The sequence below is a fragment of the Stigmatopora nigra genome, chromosome 9 (genome assembly GCF_051989575.1).
Source record: "Stigmatopora nigra isolate UIUO_SnigA chromosome 9, RoL_Snig_1.1, whole genome shotgun sequence".
Classification (NCBI taxonomy): Eukaryota; Metazoa; Chordata; class Actinopteri; order Syngnathiformes; family Syngnathidae; genus Stigmatopora; species Stigmatopora nigra.
The window spans coordinates 6331267-6346799 of NC_135516.1; the positions used below are offsets into that span (position 1 = coordinate 6331267).

At 38.7% G+C, this 15533-nt stretch overlaps 1 long non-coding RNA gene across 1 annotated transcript; it reads left to right on the forward strand.

The window, feature by feature from the left end:
* Positions 1 to 133: 133 nt before the first annotated feature.
* LOC144201197 (uncharacterized) lies at positions 134 to 13479 on the forward strand. Its single transcript, XR_013327290.1, has 3 exons — positions 134 to 250; positions 2437 to 2501; positions 13314 to 13479. It is a non-coding gene; the product is annotated as an uncharacterized LOC144201197 (long non-coding RNA).
* Positions 13480 to 15533: the final 2054 nt, after the last annotated feature.

Genomic DNA, 15533 nt, shown 5'->3' on the forward strand with positions numbered 1-15533 from the left:
AGTTCTTTTATTGGCGGGGCCCCCCAGAAATGTCTGTTTTTAGTGGCTGCCATCACAAATGGAAACACTTAACTTCATCCATATATCCATTTTCTATACCGCCTATCCTATTCAGGGTCGCATCTGATCTGGAGTCTAACTCAGCTGACTTGACATAAAAGCCACATTATAGAGACGGACGATTCCTGTTCACATTTATGTCATCATCACGGAGTGGGTAGTCAACCCACGCTGCCTACACTAGAGTCAGGTGAGTCTACCGCCACCCCATCAGTAATTGAAACTGCATAACTCCCACAATATAATGTGCCTTCCAACCAGTGCAACATTGTAGTAATCCCTGGCCGGCTACTAACGGTACAAATTTGAGAATTAAATGTCAAAACATATTGGAATTTACGATTCTGAAGACTTTGGACTGTGTGAACTCTTGAGAATGGGACAAAGGCAATCATATTGGGGTTATTGCTCCAGCGTTCGGCTTGATTCAAATTAAAGATGTGCTTCCTCAATCCTCCCACCTCACTAGATAAAAAGTCTTTCTCAGTTAGTGTGCAAGATAAATAAGCAGGCCACTGATCCGCTTTGGAGTCATTAGAAAATAGATAACAGAAGAATAGTGTTTCCGGAATGGACCACATAAAACATACACTGCAGTGGGGTCGCACCTAATTAACTTTTACATACTGTTCAATTTCCGTACACACATCATATGTTCTGGGTCAGTTCTAACCAGGGCTAGGAATATCCTAACAAAAAAACGTCAATTGTCTTCCAACTGTATTTCCTTCAACTCCTTTTGCTTTTTTTTTTCCGAAGTAAAGCTTCCCACAAGGCAGCCCATTTTAGAACATTTTGGTATTTCTTAAAGATAAACAGAATATTATATTCTGTTTAACAAAAGCACCTTGCTGATTATAATTGCTGGTAATGAAGACTATTTTCATTCACCAGGGAAAAAGTTTGTTTCCAACTTGTTGTTTTCTTTAGCAATCTTCACTTTCTGTCATGTAAATACATTCATTACATTATACCAGCATTATGGCAGTTTCACACTTTTACCATATGCATAATTAACCTACCATTATTTTTCCTGTGCGAAATAATAGCTGGTTTCAGTCTTACCACCTGTATAAAAAAATGACAAAAATATACTTTGGTGGATCACTTCTTACGGCATAACAAGCAACTTTCATGATGAAATACTGATATGTATATGTATTTCAGGTGATAATGTGTCATAATTATGATTAAGACATTGATGTCAACTTTTCCGAAGGATAATTTGAACATTGACATCGTCAAAGAAGCTGTGCTGAAATTATATCGATTATTTTAAAAAATTAGCTTGTTGTTGAAATAACTTTAACACCATCGCTAAAAGTAAAAGGACAGAAAAAAATACTTACATCATCGATGCACACAACTCTAAACATTTACCAAAACATTAGTTATTTTAGCTAGTGGAGACGAACTTCCACTTTTAACGATTTCGGAAAAAAATAGTAGTAAGCACTGCTCAATAGATTAAAAGTGCTTTTTTTCACCATTTCGTGTCTAAGAATCTCTTTCCATAATTTCAAGGTTTTGTTTTACTGGACAACACCTATTTTATGGAAAACCCTTCCGCAATCCCACATGCTTTGCAACTACGGGGGAAGCCGCCAGAAACTCTGTAACCAGAGATGATGGAATGAAGTACACGCACGTACACAAAGGAACGTAGGTATGAATCAACATAGATGACCAGATGTTTACCCAGCTTGACTAAAACTGGCTTGGTTGCTTGAGGTCTGCGTTGAACCTTTGACCATGTGACCACGAAGGCCGGCAAACAACTAGGGATCCCCGCAAACAGGAAGCACAGTGTCCCTCAATCCGGAATCTTCATTTTTCTATCGGAAGCCATGCCTGGTTCCAATTAAAGCATTGAATATCAAAGGCGATGGCTTCCATTTTAATGTGCATTCTTTACCCGTTTCCCCGGTTTATTTGGACAGCAAATTTGTGGGTGGGGCTCTCGACTAATTGGTATGGGAAACTTGCACCTGTGGTCGACCAATGTTTTGAGAGTCCAGAGCGTCGAAATATTTGGAAGCGGCAGCCTGGCTTTTTGTGTGAAAAACAATTCCAGACGGCATGTGATGTGGAAGATTTTCTGGAACAATACGGCGACGCGGCGGTTAGGAGTTTTCCGATATTTGATTTCAAAGCGAGGCCCATATAATTTGTCATTCATCGTGAAGCCTTTGAACAATGTACTTGCTCTCACACAACTGGCCCTAAAGACTTCATGGTGGTTCCACCACTTGCGGCAATACATTCATGGCTGCTCCACAATGCATGATGTCATGCTGTTTAAAAACCCAACATTTTTTGTTCAATCGATTCTGCTTTTGAACTCATGAAAGTTCATTTTAATGCTTTTCTCATTAGGTTGCCGATCAGCCCATTCACATTCCCACTTGTTGAAAATTCCATTGAACTCCGCTGAACTTTGGGTAAGTGCAAAAAAGTCTTTGTTATGTCTATACCCTTTTAAAGCAAGATTGAGTCACACAGTTTGAGCACTATCCAATGTAGTTTTACTGTTCTATCTTAGCTCTCGATAATTTCAGATTGTGATTTGATTCGTTCAAAAATGAAAATCAATCCAAGGTAGGTGATATTGCACTGTATTATAAGTATTATGCTAAAATCCTAAAGTAAGGCCTAGTAATATCGTCGGTGCTAAGCAACGCGGTCCTGGTTGCAGTGTTTGTAGTGGATTCAATATGTGTGCTTGACTGACTTAGCAACAGTAACTTGTTTCTTTTGCCCTTTAGCCACAGAAGTGTATGACTAATTAGGATTATTATGGAGCCACACATACTCCAGACTATTGTTGATTTGAATTACGCCAACTTCTGAGATCATTAACTGGATTTGAAACTTTTAAATTTCATAATTTCATTTTGGCACATCCTCTTCTGGGCAATTTGAAAAATACAGATGTAAATATTGGACAGACGAGATCAGAAACGCATGGCTTTTCACACAAACCTGAGGGAAAGTGTGCAGAAAATACTCAAGTCCATAAAGAAGGATTCATCCAGAAAAGTAGTATTTTGCTTTTGCTGCATGCATTTCCATCAATATTCAATTTCTAGTATTTCTATATGAATGTATATATATATTTTAAATACTCTATACTTTATATGTATATATATGTGCATACACGCACACACAAACACATTGACAGTATACCATAAGTTGAGTGATATTATATACACATTGGTTTCTTTCAACTGAAAGACACTGGGGGGGAAAGGTAATATATTTCTTATCTTAGAGAGGCCTTGAGACTTCTTTCATCTTGCAGCCTCCTCATTATTCCCACTGAGCGTCCACAGCCTTGTTTTTACTCCCAGTCATGCAGCTGCACAACTCCCTGACAAATAACAAACTTTGCAAGCACTTAGTTATTTCTGTTATGGCTTTAGTTGACGCACGCATAGTTTATTAGCTTGTATGTCTTTGTAATGTGTGGATTTATCTTAAGGTTTTGAGCTATGGTGGTGTTTGAAGCGCTTTACACTGTCTGTTAACTGTTCTTTGAATTGTATTATTCTCCACGCATTGTCATCAATTACAATGAAGAAAAATGTCAGTTTATTACTGTATCGATTCATTCATATATTCTTATTCATGGCCATTTTTCAGTCTACTGCACTGTGGATTACACATGATTCTTACTGGTTTCATCTAGTGAAGCGTTTTCAAAGCCATTTTACATAATTTATTGCCAATTCCAGACTGAAATCCACCCCCCACCCCAACTCCACTCCTATAATATCTGTCAGGCCCAATTTCATGCATTGTAGTGTGTTTTCAAATAATGTATGATCCACCAGGTTAAATCCCAAACCTTTTTAGGATCAGTAAATGTAACACTTTTGAGACAATTTAAGGCCATTTGATTGTATATATATTTTTTCTAACAAACAGTGGTGCAGCATAACAGCTTTACTGCATTTTGGATGAAAGAGGTGATTGGATGGCTGAGCCAAGCATGTACATAGTATGTACATAGCTTTGTGCGTCATATACGTCCTCTGTGGTTTTTGGTGGAAGAGGGGCAGATCTCAAAGTGATTGCACAGTTCTGTCATTAGTGGCAAGCTTTGAGCGCCAAATTACAGGCTTCGGTCATTAGGCACTGCTCACATCTGCAAACAGCGGCTTGCCATGAGGTCCCCCTTTACTGTATGGCCCATTAGTCACTCAATTCCTTTTTTTGGAACCAGATGACACTAAAACAAAGTACAGTCAACTTATTTAGCATGTTCATACTGTTGGTTGTGTGTGTTTGAGGGAGGGCGGTTTTGTGATGGGATCTCTAATGACGGCAACAAAACATGGTCTCGGGGTAGTTATTGCAGGCTGAAAACGATCTGTGGGGGTTTACGATAATGACACTGCTCAGGTAGATCGCGGGAGGTTGCATACTTGAAAAGTAGCTCTTTGCACAAAAAATACCGGACCCCGTGGGTCATGCTTCATATGTGACAAGGGTATTTGTATACTGTGGTCTTTACATCACTTTTAAAGTAATGATTTAATCTTTTAGGTTAGGTTAGAACTTTATTTCATCCCGTATTCGGGAAATTTCTTGGTTGCTGTAGTAAGACAGACATAAGACACACAAAACATTGTAGACCTAGGTGAAAAAAACTGGAGCCACACAGGAAGTCCACAAGGTAAATTAGAAAATATTAAGGGCAATCAAAGAAGAGGATGGTTTAGTGGCTCGGTTTGACTAACACGAGTGGTTGATTCGCATTTTAAACCTATCCTTTAAACTTTCACAAGTGACGTTGTTTTATTTTAAGTATTTTTTTTATTTGAAGGGTGGGACAGACCACTTTAGACCGCAGGCCATCAGTAAACGTCCTGAATCTCCCAATAGTCAGTCCTGGCCTACAGTTACATTTGACTGGCATGGATGAGTTAAAATGAGGAAATGTTCGCTCCCAGCATGCTACCGTCAGACACAGTGGGGGAACAGAGCGCGGTAACTTGTTATTTTAATGATGTCCTCCTGCGTTCATGTGATGGATGTGGGCCACACAAGTAGATTTACACTATGTGCAGCTCTACACCAGCCAACATCAGCTTTGCTTTGCTTGTGATTTTTTGCCTGCATGGATAATGTGAGCACTACATTACATGTTCATCTTTAAAAAATAGATGTAGAAAAACAGCATCTGGCACTTTTTATTTGAAAGTGTTCCAGTCCCTCGAAAGAAAATGTTAAGTTAAGTGTAAAACATACTTTTGGTTCTTTTGGTGGCTTTCAATTGTGTGGTTCCTCCATAGATTGGTATGGAATCGAAAGAAAGGTAATTTTTAAAACACAGGCTGAAACAGAAAAATGTTTAGTGGCTCAGTACATATGTATGTGATACTCATTAGGTAATGACCCATGTAGGAAGCACAGTGTCCAAGGGATCATATTCCAGTATTCTTGATTGTGTTAGAGACATTCAGTGGATTTGGATGCGGAGAACTGGCAGTGAAATACGTATTATGTTTCAGTGCCATTGACGAGCGTTGGCAGTGATCATTGGATTCTTTCTGCATCATTGGCTGCCAATGACTTAACAAAGGATTTATGATAGCGGCAGCTTTAACCTTGACTTGGTTATTTGTCTTTGCATTTATAACCATGGGGAAACATTACAAATTCAAGTCAAGCAGCGTCACACAAAAGATTGTGTTCACTGTGTACTTCATGGCTTTAAATTTTGATTAACCGCCTCTTGGCTATAGAGTTATGGAGCTAATTTGTTATCCTGTGAAAATGAGAAAGCATGTCTCTGGGGGGACTCTCCTAACTTTATAGAGTACAGATGTTTCTGTCTTTTGTAATCAACTGATTTGACATGTTGACCCCTTGAACACTTAAGTTGATATTTAGCTTATGAGCAGACTTCATCAAGCATTACAAAATACAAACGGGTCACTTCGATTGCCGCACTCAATTGACGTCAGGGCTAACGTAGACTGTACGCTCATTAATATTACCTTACACTGCAAATTTTCTTTTAGTTTTAACATTTAGCTTCATCTTTCCATCACAAGAAAACAATCACCCCCTCTACTGTAATTAGATGCTCTGCAGGGACTTGTGGGGTTATGAAATACATATACAAAAGAAGTCATGACATGATTTGGACAAATTTACACCCGGATGTTGATGACACCATGACTCCAAGCCCTTAATAGTAAATCCATGAGATAATAAGTGGCGGGTAATTTCCTTTGAGATGCGTAAACGATTATTTGCAATGCACCCTTGAATCTTGGCTTCTCATTTAGTGTGACAACCAACTCATTCCCGTTAAAAGACGCTACATTCATGTTTCCAGTGTCTCTGGCTGACAGTCTACAGAGCTGCATACATGGTTAATTGGTCACAAAGCAGAGGAATGACCTTAAGTTTACATGCAGGCGCTTAGAAGACCTTGGAAAAAGATAGACCTTCACATGTCTGGACTCTCACACTCCATGATGACTTTTTGTTGTCTTTGGCAGCCACATATGACTTGTTTCCCGTATAAATTAAATAGCTTTGTTTTCCATAGTCACACATTATAATATTTTCAATGATGAAGTTCAGTCAGAGCTGAACCTCCACACAGTGAGGACACCTGGGATCAAAACCTTGACCCCAGAACTGTGAGGCCCATGCGCTATCCACGCAACTAATGGGCTGAAAGTATAATGAATTTATTCAGGTTAATACTTTTGGTTAGACTTTAAAGATGCATATTAGATTAGAATAAATCATAAATATTGTTAATTATAATCATTATGTTATGGTTGGATTTAAGGGTTTATAGTTACGTTTTGGTTTATTTTCAGTGTTTGGGTTAGGAATAAGTGTTACTTTTATTGTTAGCCAGTGTGTATATAGACTTTATGGTTGGGATAAATTGGATGACTGTTTAAAAATACTTCCATCAGACTCAGGTGATGCTGAAACTCTGAACAGGATGATAAAATGTAAGTTAGCCATTTACCCTGGCAAACAAAGTTTGAACGATGTGGTCCCTCATTCTTAACAGATATATCCTCCCATTTCTAACTCCAGCCATGGGCAGTGGAGACGAGACCATGAAGAGCTCCAAGTTGAACATGAGTGGAGGGGAATTTAGATCCAGGCAGCAGAGAGAGGGAAGCCGTGTTACACGTGGGGAGGTTACACTCCATTTGCACCATGTTCTAATTACGAGAGAACAAGTCAATGATATCTGACTGCCTTTTGGCAATGAGATGGGCCAACATAAGCCATTCCTTGCTTGCCGTTGTCCAGGCCTGTAGAATACCTTCACACTGCCCGGACCCCCTTAGCTTCATCTTGCATTTAATTCCTAAGTGCTCTGGGAAGTTGGACGTTATAACCCATCAATCATATCTGCGTACAGAAAGCTAGCATGTCTTGTGTAGACCGTTGTAATCCAGGATGGACAAAGTACTCTGTAATGTTTTTTTTTCAACGTACTGATAGTTTCTAGAAGTGGAAAATAATATTGGTATAATAGGCACAGCTACCAAATGAATGCCCTGCCCCTTATTGTTTATTAGTTTGAATCCTCATAAGATTTTCACATTCAACAAAATTGTATTAGTTTGATTAAATACTTGCTCAATAGATAACATTTAAATGAATTATCCTGGTGGTGCAAACAGGCACCAAAGAAAAGAGGCTAAAGTTTAAGGTTCAGGATTGCTTTATAATCTCAGCAACCAAGGCCATTTTCATTTCGAGGAGAATAATGAAGGATCCTATCCTTTGCTCAAAACAACTAAGGCCTAAGGAACCGCATATTAGATGTAATGTTCCAGCTTGCACTCATCTATCATCCGCACCCAGGTTGGAGGCTTCCCTCGTGAAGACATGGAAAAACCTTCCTTATTTTCATAATTGGACTGATATTTCCTCCCAAGTGACACAATTAAAGGGTCTCGTAATGGAGGCGGTAACAGGGGTAAAATTGCACTTTCGGAACGGAACCTCTGATTTTTGAGGAAGCAGTAAACCCATAGTTGACAGTGATTAACACGAAAAACACGCGCTGCCTTGGCAACCAATCAACGTGACGCCAAATGTCCAAACTTTGGTGTTAGATTTTGGTCATACCTTGAAATTATGTTAATTGTTTATTTCATGCTTAGTGAATAACTGTAATTAAGCTTTAAAGACAGGTTGCAGATAGGCCGATGTTACATGGGATTTACAGGAAATTTTGCAGCAGTTAAAGTAAAAATAGTGCTGTAAATTTTAACCTCTTTCAAATGGGCATATGACAGAAAGTTGACTTTTGAATCTCTTGTAGTATAGAAATGTGAATTAATTAGCTGTACATTAGTGTTTGGTAAGAAATGCATTGATACATTTGACTGGCTGGTTTGTTAAAGATGTATACCTGGCAAAAGTGTATTATTTTCAGACATGTTAGACGCATTAATCCCCAAGTAAAACTACAATGCAGACTTTTAATTTCTTTTGGCTGTCGCCTCGAGTCTTTGTGTCCTTTAGAAGGAGGGCAACAATAAATTTTTGAATGAGGCTGACACTGAAACAGACCCATAAATACAGGGTGTAAATTGTACTACAATTCTTTATCCTTGGGCTGTTTAGATAAAAGCATGTCACAGACATGTTGTGAAGACATCTGGGAAACTGCTCTAAAATGTGGAGTTAACTCCTTTGCGGACTAAAATATGATCTGACTGATACTTAAATGAGTAATTACTACATGGCTATTGAAAAAACCTCATTACTCTATTTATAAATACAGTCGCCCATCATGCCAATCCCCCAAAAAGCAGATTAAAGTCAATTTTGTGTGTCTCTTGACATATTAAAAACATCCATTGTTATGTTCTGCCATCCTGTTCCAATCACATACCTTTTTTTTCATTCACAAATTAGAATTAACCAATGCCTCTTTCAAACGAATCCTTGAAACAAGGGCAATGTTATAGTGTGACGTCTATTTCCCCCTGATAATGTTGGCAGGCAATTCCAATTCTCTGTGCCACAAAACCCCGCAAAAACCCTTCTTAATCAACGTGGCGACAGTTTAATGCACACCACACGCTTGCCAACAGACATGAAAATCCCCCCTACCCCGATTTGTTGCTCTCCTCTAGCCTGCGTGGTAACTTCATGTCGCTCGTCGTACAAGGGAATAAAATCCCCTAAAAATGACACGACACGTGCATGACTGCGGATGGAAATTCCAGGGCCTACCACTGCTGACAAGGCTCCTAATGTCAACATTTACCTTACATTTATTTATGTTAATCAGTCATAAGCGGGGTCTCTCCTGACAGAAAAAAAAAGTAGGCGGAATTCAATATCGAAATGATTGAAAGCTGGATGGACGCATATAATTTTATCACGCACTGGGAATACCCTCCTCTCCTGAAACGAGGCGCTCATTCCATTGTAATGAATTCTCCTTGCCGTTCATTTTCAAGGTTTTTCCAAATAACAAGACGCAGAGGTCGAGAAGTAATTATACACTTTAAGCAGCGATGCTTGTGTCAAAACATCCTCCCATAAAAGTACAGTTGCAGTAAAAGTAAGAAAAATGGCTTAACTTTTTACTGGAGAGTCTTCCAGGAGGAGGAATTCAGACAAAACTGACAACACCTACCGCATGGAAAATTCAAAATTTGTAAAGGAAAACTGAAAAATACAATGAATACTGTATATTCGATTAAACTTGAAGCGTTTAGTTCTTAGGATTGCGCAAGGCAAAGCGTTCCTGACAAACCGTTTTTGTGGTCACAAATAGTGACTGTATTACAAGTGTAATAAATACATGAGGGATTTCTTGTTTTATTGTTGTTAACGTGCACTGTTTCACATGCTTCCAAGCTGTAGCTATCCATCTTATTCCCCCTTCTTAATGTCCAGTGGACTGTAACTCGCATCCGAATATATGGCGCACCAGCCAAAAACAATACAACTTGAAGAGGAGAAAAATATATGATTCTGTGGAGGATTTGTATTGTATCTGAGAGCAAGAAAGGACATGCATTGTAGTAAAAAATAATGTAGAACAATAGGCTAAATAGACATCTGTTTGAAGTTGCATCTTAACATTTATTAGCCTTAATGACATCATCCAACTTATTTACTAGTCTCAATCGCACTCCATCTTACTAAACAACAACCAAATCTATTAGAGTCTTCATCTTCAATATCCCAACTCTCTACCAAATGTAGAAATGGCACAACTAGACATAGTGTCCATTTCATTCATATCAATCTGCCAAAAAACATCCGAGTAGAAGTTGCAGTCCCAACCAACCTATGAATAGAAGTATTATCTGGAAATTGCAGTTTTTGTACTCCGGTACAGACAAGATAAAACTTTCTGTTCAAATGAAGCCTTATTACCAGTAGACATTCTGTCCTCAGGACCCTCTAGTGAAATGTAAACCCCTGTGGTCCTGACATTGTATTTTAGCATGAAACAGTCCAGATGGAAGATCTCGCACACGGCGCTTTTCTAATGAGCGTGCCGATATCCCCGCTAAACTGCCATGATGTGACAGGAAGAAGGAAAGCCTCCATTCATTAGGCTAATGACGCTCTCTAGGCGAGCAGGTCGGTGGGGGTGACGACACAGGGTGGCGTAGCGAGCGGATGCTTACTTACTGTTTTGACCTCTGCGGCCCACAATAAACAGGCAGCGGCAGCCAAGTGAGTCAGTGATTTGTTTGAGCGAACACGTAACTGTTTTGTGTCATTAATATGGCAGGCTGCGGAAACAACGGCGCTCATTTCACTTTGTCATGTGCGCACAAGCACACGTCAGCCTGAAATGAGATAAGGGCGTATTTCAATTGAACATTTTCCCCTTTCTTCCAACATGTCACAACATTCAAAAAAACTTGAGGTACTCATTACTGCCAAATATTGACTCAAACATAAACAGTTTGATTGGCGATGAATAATATCTGAATAATATCTAGCTTTTTTTATTTACTTCAAGGCCAAATGTGAATGGAAATTATATGTTTTTTTTTATCAGGAAACATCATGTATTATAATCTAATTGGTATATGGGTGAGATTGAGCACATCATAGATAAACTCAGGCAAAGCAAGGTAAATATATATATATATATATATATATATATATATATATATATATATATATATATATATATATATATATATATATATATATATATATATATACCTTGTTTGGAATAACCCATTAAAAACAAGATAATTAAGTGTACTTTCCATTACATTAAAATAAATAGGACACAGTAAAATAAGAACAATTACTCAAGAAAAACAGATAAAATATGCTATTTCAATCATCCAATCTGCTAATGAATACACAGTTTTTCCATGTCTTGTCTAGAAAGAAACCGTTTTATTCTGGCTTTATTTTTAGGTAGTAATAAGCATATTTACTGGTAATCTTTGGATGTCTGTTGAACTTTAGGTGATAGATTATGGTGAAACTTTGTTAGTTTTGGCGTTTTGTGCTAAAAAAATTCCCGCACTCTACAACTTTGTATTTAGTTCCAGATGAGGACTTTAAGAACTGAACATGTGGCCGTGGTTAAAAAAAGTGGACCTGATAGAGCAAAAACAATGTCACACTTGGATCCCATACATCAAAATAGTCCTAAATCAGAAAGAGTATCTCAGGCAATAAATTTTACGTTAAGCAGGGTAGTAGTTTAATCAACTCAAACATGATCATTTCAAGCCAAGTGGCTGAATTCCTTGTCATTAAATGATAGAAAGGCCTACCAAATTTCCCATCGTTCAGTGAAAATAGCAGGAAGGACTGACTTTTCAATAAACAAGCCAACTCCAAGATGTCAATCAGTACTAAACCCATGTCACGTTCTAAAAACAAGGAGTGGTTAAAATATTGTTCCAGGGCATTTTTAGATCTGAGCCCATACAGGAGATAGAAGCCTCTGAGAAGGGAAGCACTGTGTTGATATGCTTGAAGGCGGTGAGGGGAAAAACGGCCTGTGTGAACTGTCAGCACCAGATAGACACAACCTTGCGCCACTCGGATCCTCGCTGACCTACTTCCTTCAGATGTAAACTAATGGAGGATGTGGAGGAGGGTCCTGGGTGAACACCCTTAGCTGAAAGTGTAGATAGCCCAAATGGTAGAGCATTTATTTACTCATTTGCTTTGGGGTGTGTTTGGTGCTAAGTCATTTATTAATTCAATCGTCGTACTTATCTTTGTTCATTCATTCATCTTCGATAACACCGATCCTCGAAAGGGTTGCTGGATCCTAACCTAGCTGCTTTCAGGCAAAAGCCAGACTACACCCTAGACAGGTTGGCAGTCAGTTGTAAGGCACACAGAGAGATAGAAGACCACTCACTCTCACTCTCACAATCACGTTGCCATCCAGTAGAAATCGATCCCAGACTGCTCGCAGTCGAAAGAACGAAACAATCGGCAGGCCTCTTTTTTTAATGTCAGTGTGTAATTGATAGAACGTACAGTGGCGCAAATAAGGCCTTCCAGAATGCAGAGTCATGTTGCTACTATGAAGTAGCAGCTTCACACATAAATAAAATATGTATTCAACTTTATTCTGACAGGAAAAAGGGTGAAACATCTACATGAGTGACATGCTTATTTGTGTGAGTGGACGTGTATTATGCCAGTGCCATTGCAAACACTGCCTGGGCAAGCCAATGGGAAATGACTTAAATCTGTTTTGCCCACAGCGCATAGAAAGAATAGCACAGAATTTAAACGGTGCTATCTCACTTGGCAGACTGGAAGGAGATGTTGACATGCAGCTTGCGCACTAATTAAGAGCACTCTTCTTCTTCAGACAATGGAAAAATGTATTTCGTTATGAACTAATCCAAGCTGAACAAGGAGAGCAAATAGAGAATTTGTTTACTCAGTGAGTAAGATTTGGAGATGGATAGACCAAGCCCCATGATATCATTTCTTCACTGTAAAGCTCCTGCATGAGCCTCGTCATGATTCATTAACTGTGAACACTTCCCGTCTTTGCATCACATGTACGTTTCTTTGAATGGCTGTTTAATGCAGTGAAAGAGTTGGCACAATACAACAACACAGAAAAACCAAAAAATCTAAAGGATTCATTGCAAATGGATTTCAAGTCCAGATTTCAACTGTAATTTACCAATATTTATTCATTAAAAATAAATTAATTGAAGATAATTTAACAATATGCCTGTTTGTAGATTTAACCCAGATTTTTCTTCACTTCTCACCAGAGGGAGCCCACGTACAACCAGTGGTATTTGTGCTTAAGGGGCAATCTGCGAGGTTATGGAAATGACCCTGCAGTACAGGAGATTTCCATTGGAGGCTGAATTCAAAACAGAGCAAACCCCCCAAAGAGACCCATTCAAAAGTGCCAAGTTCATCCCTATAACAAACCCATTTAAAGGTGAGTACACACTTTGAATTTCAACTAGATAGAGACACCAATTCTTGAGGATAATTGTACAGGTGTAAATTGTTTGCAGCACAATGGGTAAGTCGTAATCGCTCTTTAAAACATTTCACAAAGCGGCTGGGCCACAGCCACATGCAATTCTGGATTCAATCGTTCCACCTTCTCCCCTTTTTGGCAATAACAACCCATCCCAACAGCTAATATCAGTCCTACTCTTGAAAAATACTGTGAAAAAATAACTTGGCTTAAACAAATATAGTTTGTTGTTAAGTTAAATCTACTAACAGGTCTCTAGTGTCATTGGTTTTTTTTAAGGTAGGTGAGAACATCATTTGCTGTCAATAGCACTAAGTCATTGTCATTTCGTGCCATGCCTCCCAGTTCAAATGAATTGCACGCCCACTTGTAACTTGATTTAAGATTATAACTTGGGTCGAATGTCCCCCATTTTTTATCACTAGGGTTGATAGTGTAACTTGTTGTGTTAAATGTATCAAGGCCACAAACAGCGTGAAGTGTTAAAGAAGCTGTGTAATAGACTGAATTCTTCCCCCAGCCTTGCATTGCATTTCTTATTAAGCACTTTACTTGTGAGCCCTCACCTGCACCACAAAAATCTATTTCCAAGCAGATGGAGAAACTTATGAGCATGGGTGGATTTCCTAAGGAGCATAAAATGTGTCGGAGAGAACTTGGTAAAGTCAACAAAAGTTGCTATTAAGAGCATTTGGCATTGCCTTCTATTTGTAGTAAGGTAGTGGAATTATATGACATTGCATTATTTTGTTTTGGGTGGCCTTGGCTACTGCCCCCCCAAGAAATAAAATATAAAACCAGTGTGTGCTGTGGGAATTCCCTAACACCACTTCCTTGGGTTTTTGTTTGCTGATGGTCTTTCTTAATGTTTTTATTTATTTATTTTGGTATTTGCTGCATCAAGTTAAGGAGTTTGTGATTTAATCCATGAGAATGAGCACTTTTGTTTCCAATTGAGGAAACAGGTGAGAATAACAGTCAACGCATCAGGAAGTGCTTATGATGGATCGTTAGAGAATACACTGACTCGGAGGAAGTTAATCTAACTGTTTACATGCCAGACGTTTGCCTGTTGAGTCAATTGACATTTCATTGAAGCGAGATATGTTCTGAGGATCAGGCCAAATTTGAGCACTTTCTCTTGCAAAACCACTCATTTCTCATTCTCGGATGTCTTTCAAAGATTATCGTGTCATATTGGGTTTATTTGGAGTTGGTTTATTTTATCAGATGATATAATGTCAATCTTGGCTGCTACTATACATTATTTGTATTTTCTAGTAGACTAATGTTGTGTGGCATTGTGTTGGTGCTCTTGGGTCATTCTTGGAATCATGCCTGGCTTCTGTTTTGGAGATGGAGATTGACAATTTTGACTTTTCATTTGGTAATTCCTATCACATATTGTTTGGCTTACGTCATATGGTTGAAAAATCTTTAAAACCTGCATTTTCCACACCAGTAGTAAGTAACATACTACAAATCATCATTTGAATAACTTGTATAATCAAGTCAGATTGTGCTTGCCAGCATCAGGTGTGAATTTGCTGAATTTGTTTCAAGTGTAAAAATCAGGTACTCTACATACCCACACTCCCAAAAGAGAGCAGGTGGTGCGTTGTTTGGCATGAGTCCCACTGTCAAACATTTTGATGTGGTTCTGCCATTTCCTTGTGGGCAGGATTTACTATACAGCACGGGGTCCGAGGAGTGTGGGAAAAAACATTGTGAAAGGGAAGAGAGGAAGTGTCTATTTATCTCTGTTGGCGGTGATGTGATTCCCACTTTTGATACGTGTGTGTCTCAGTGTTTGCATACGCCAGCTTCTGTTCCAGAATGGCAAGTTAAGGGCGTGTCATCACCCACAAAAAAAACACCAAATCTGAACAGGAGAAAAAGTATAGTTCCAGTCCAGTCCTGTAGATAAAGCTAATTGTTTTTTTTTAAAACTTGGTGCCAATTACCCCAAAACGGTACATTTTGCTTCTTTATAGCATCA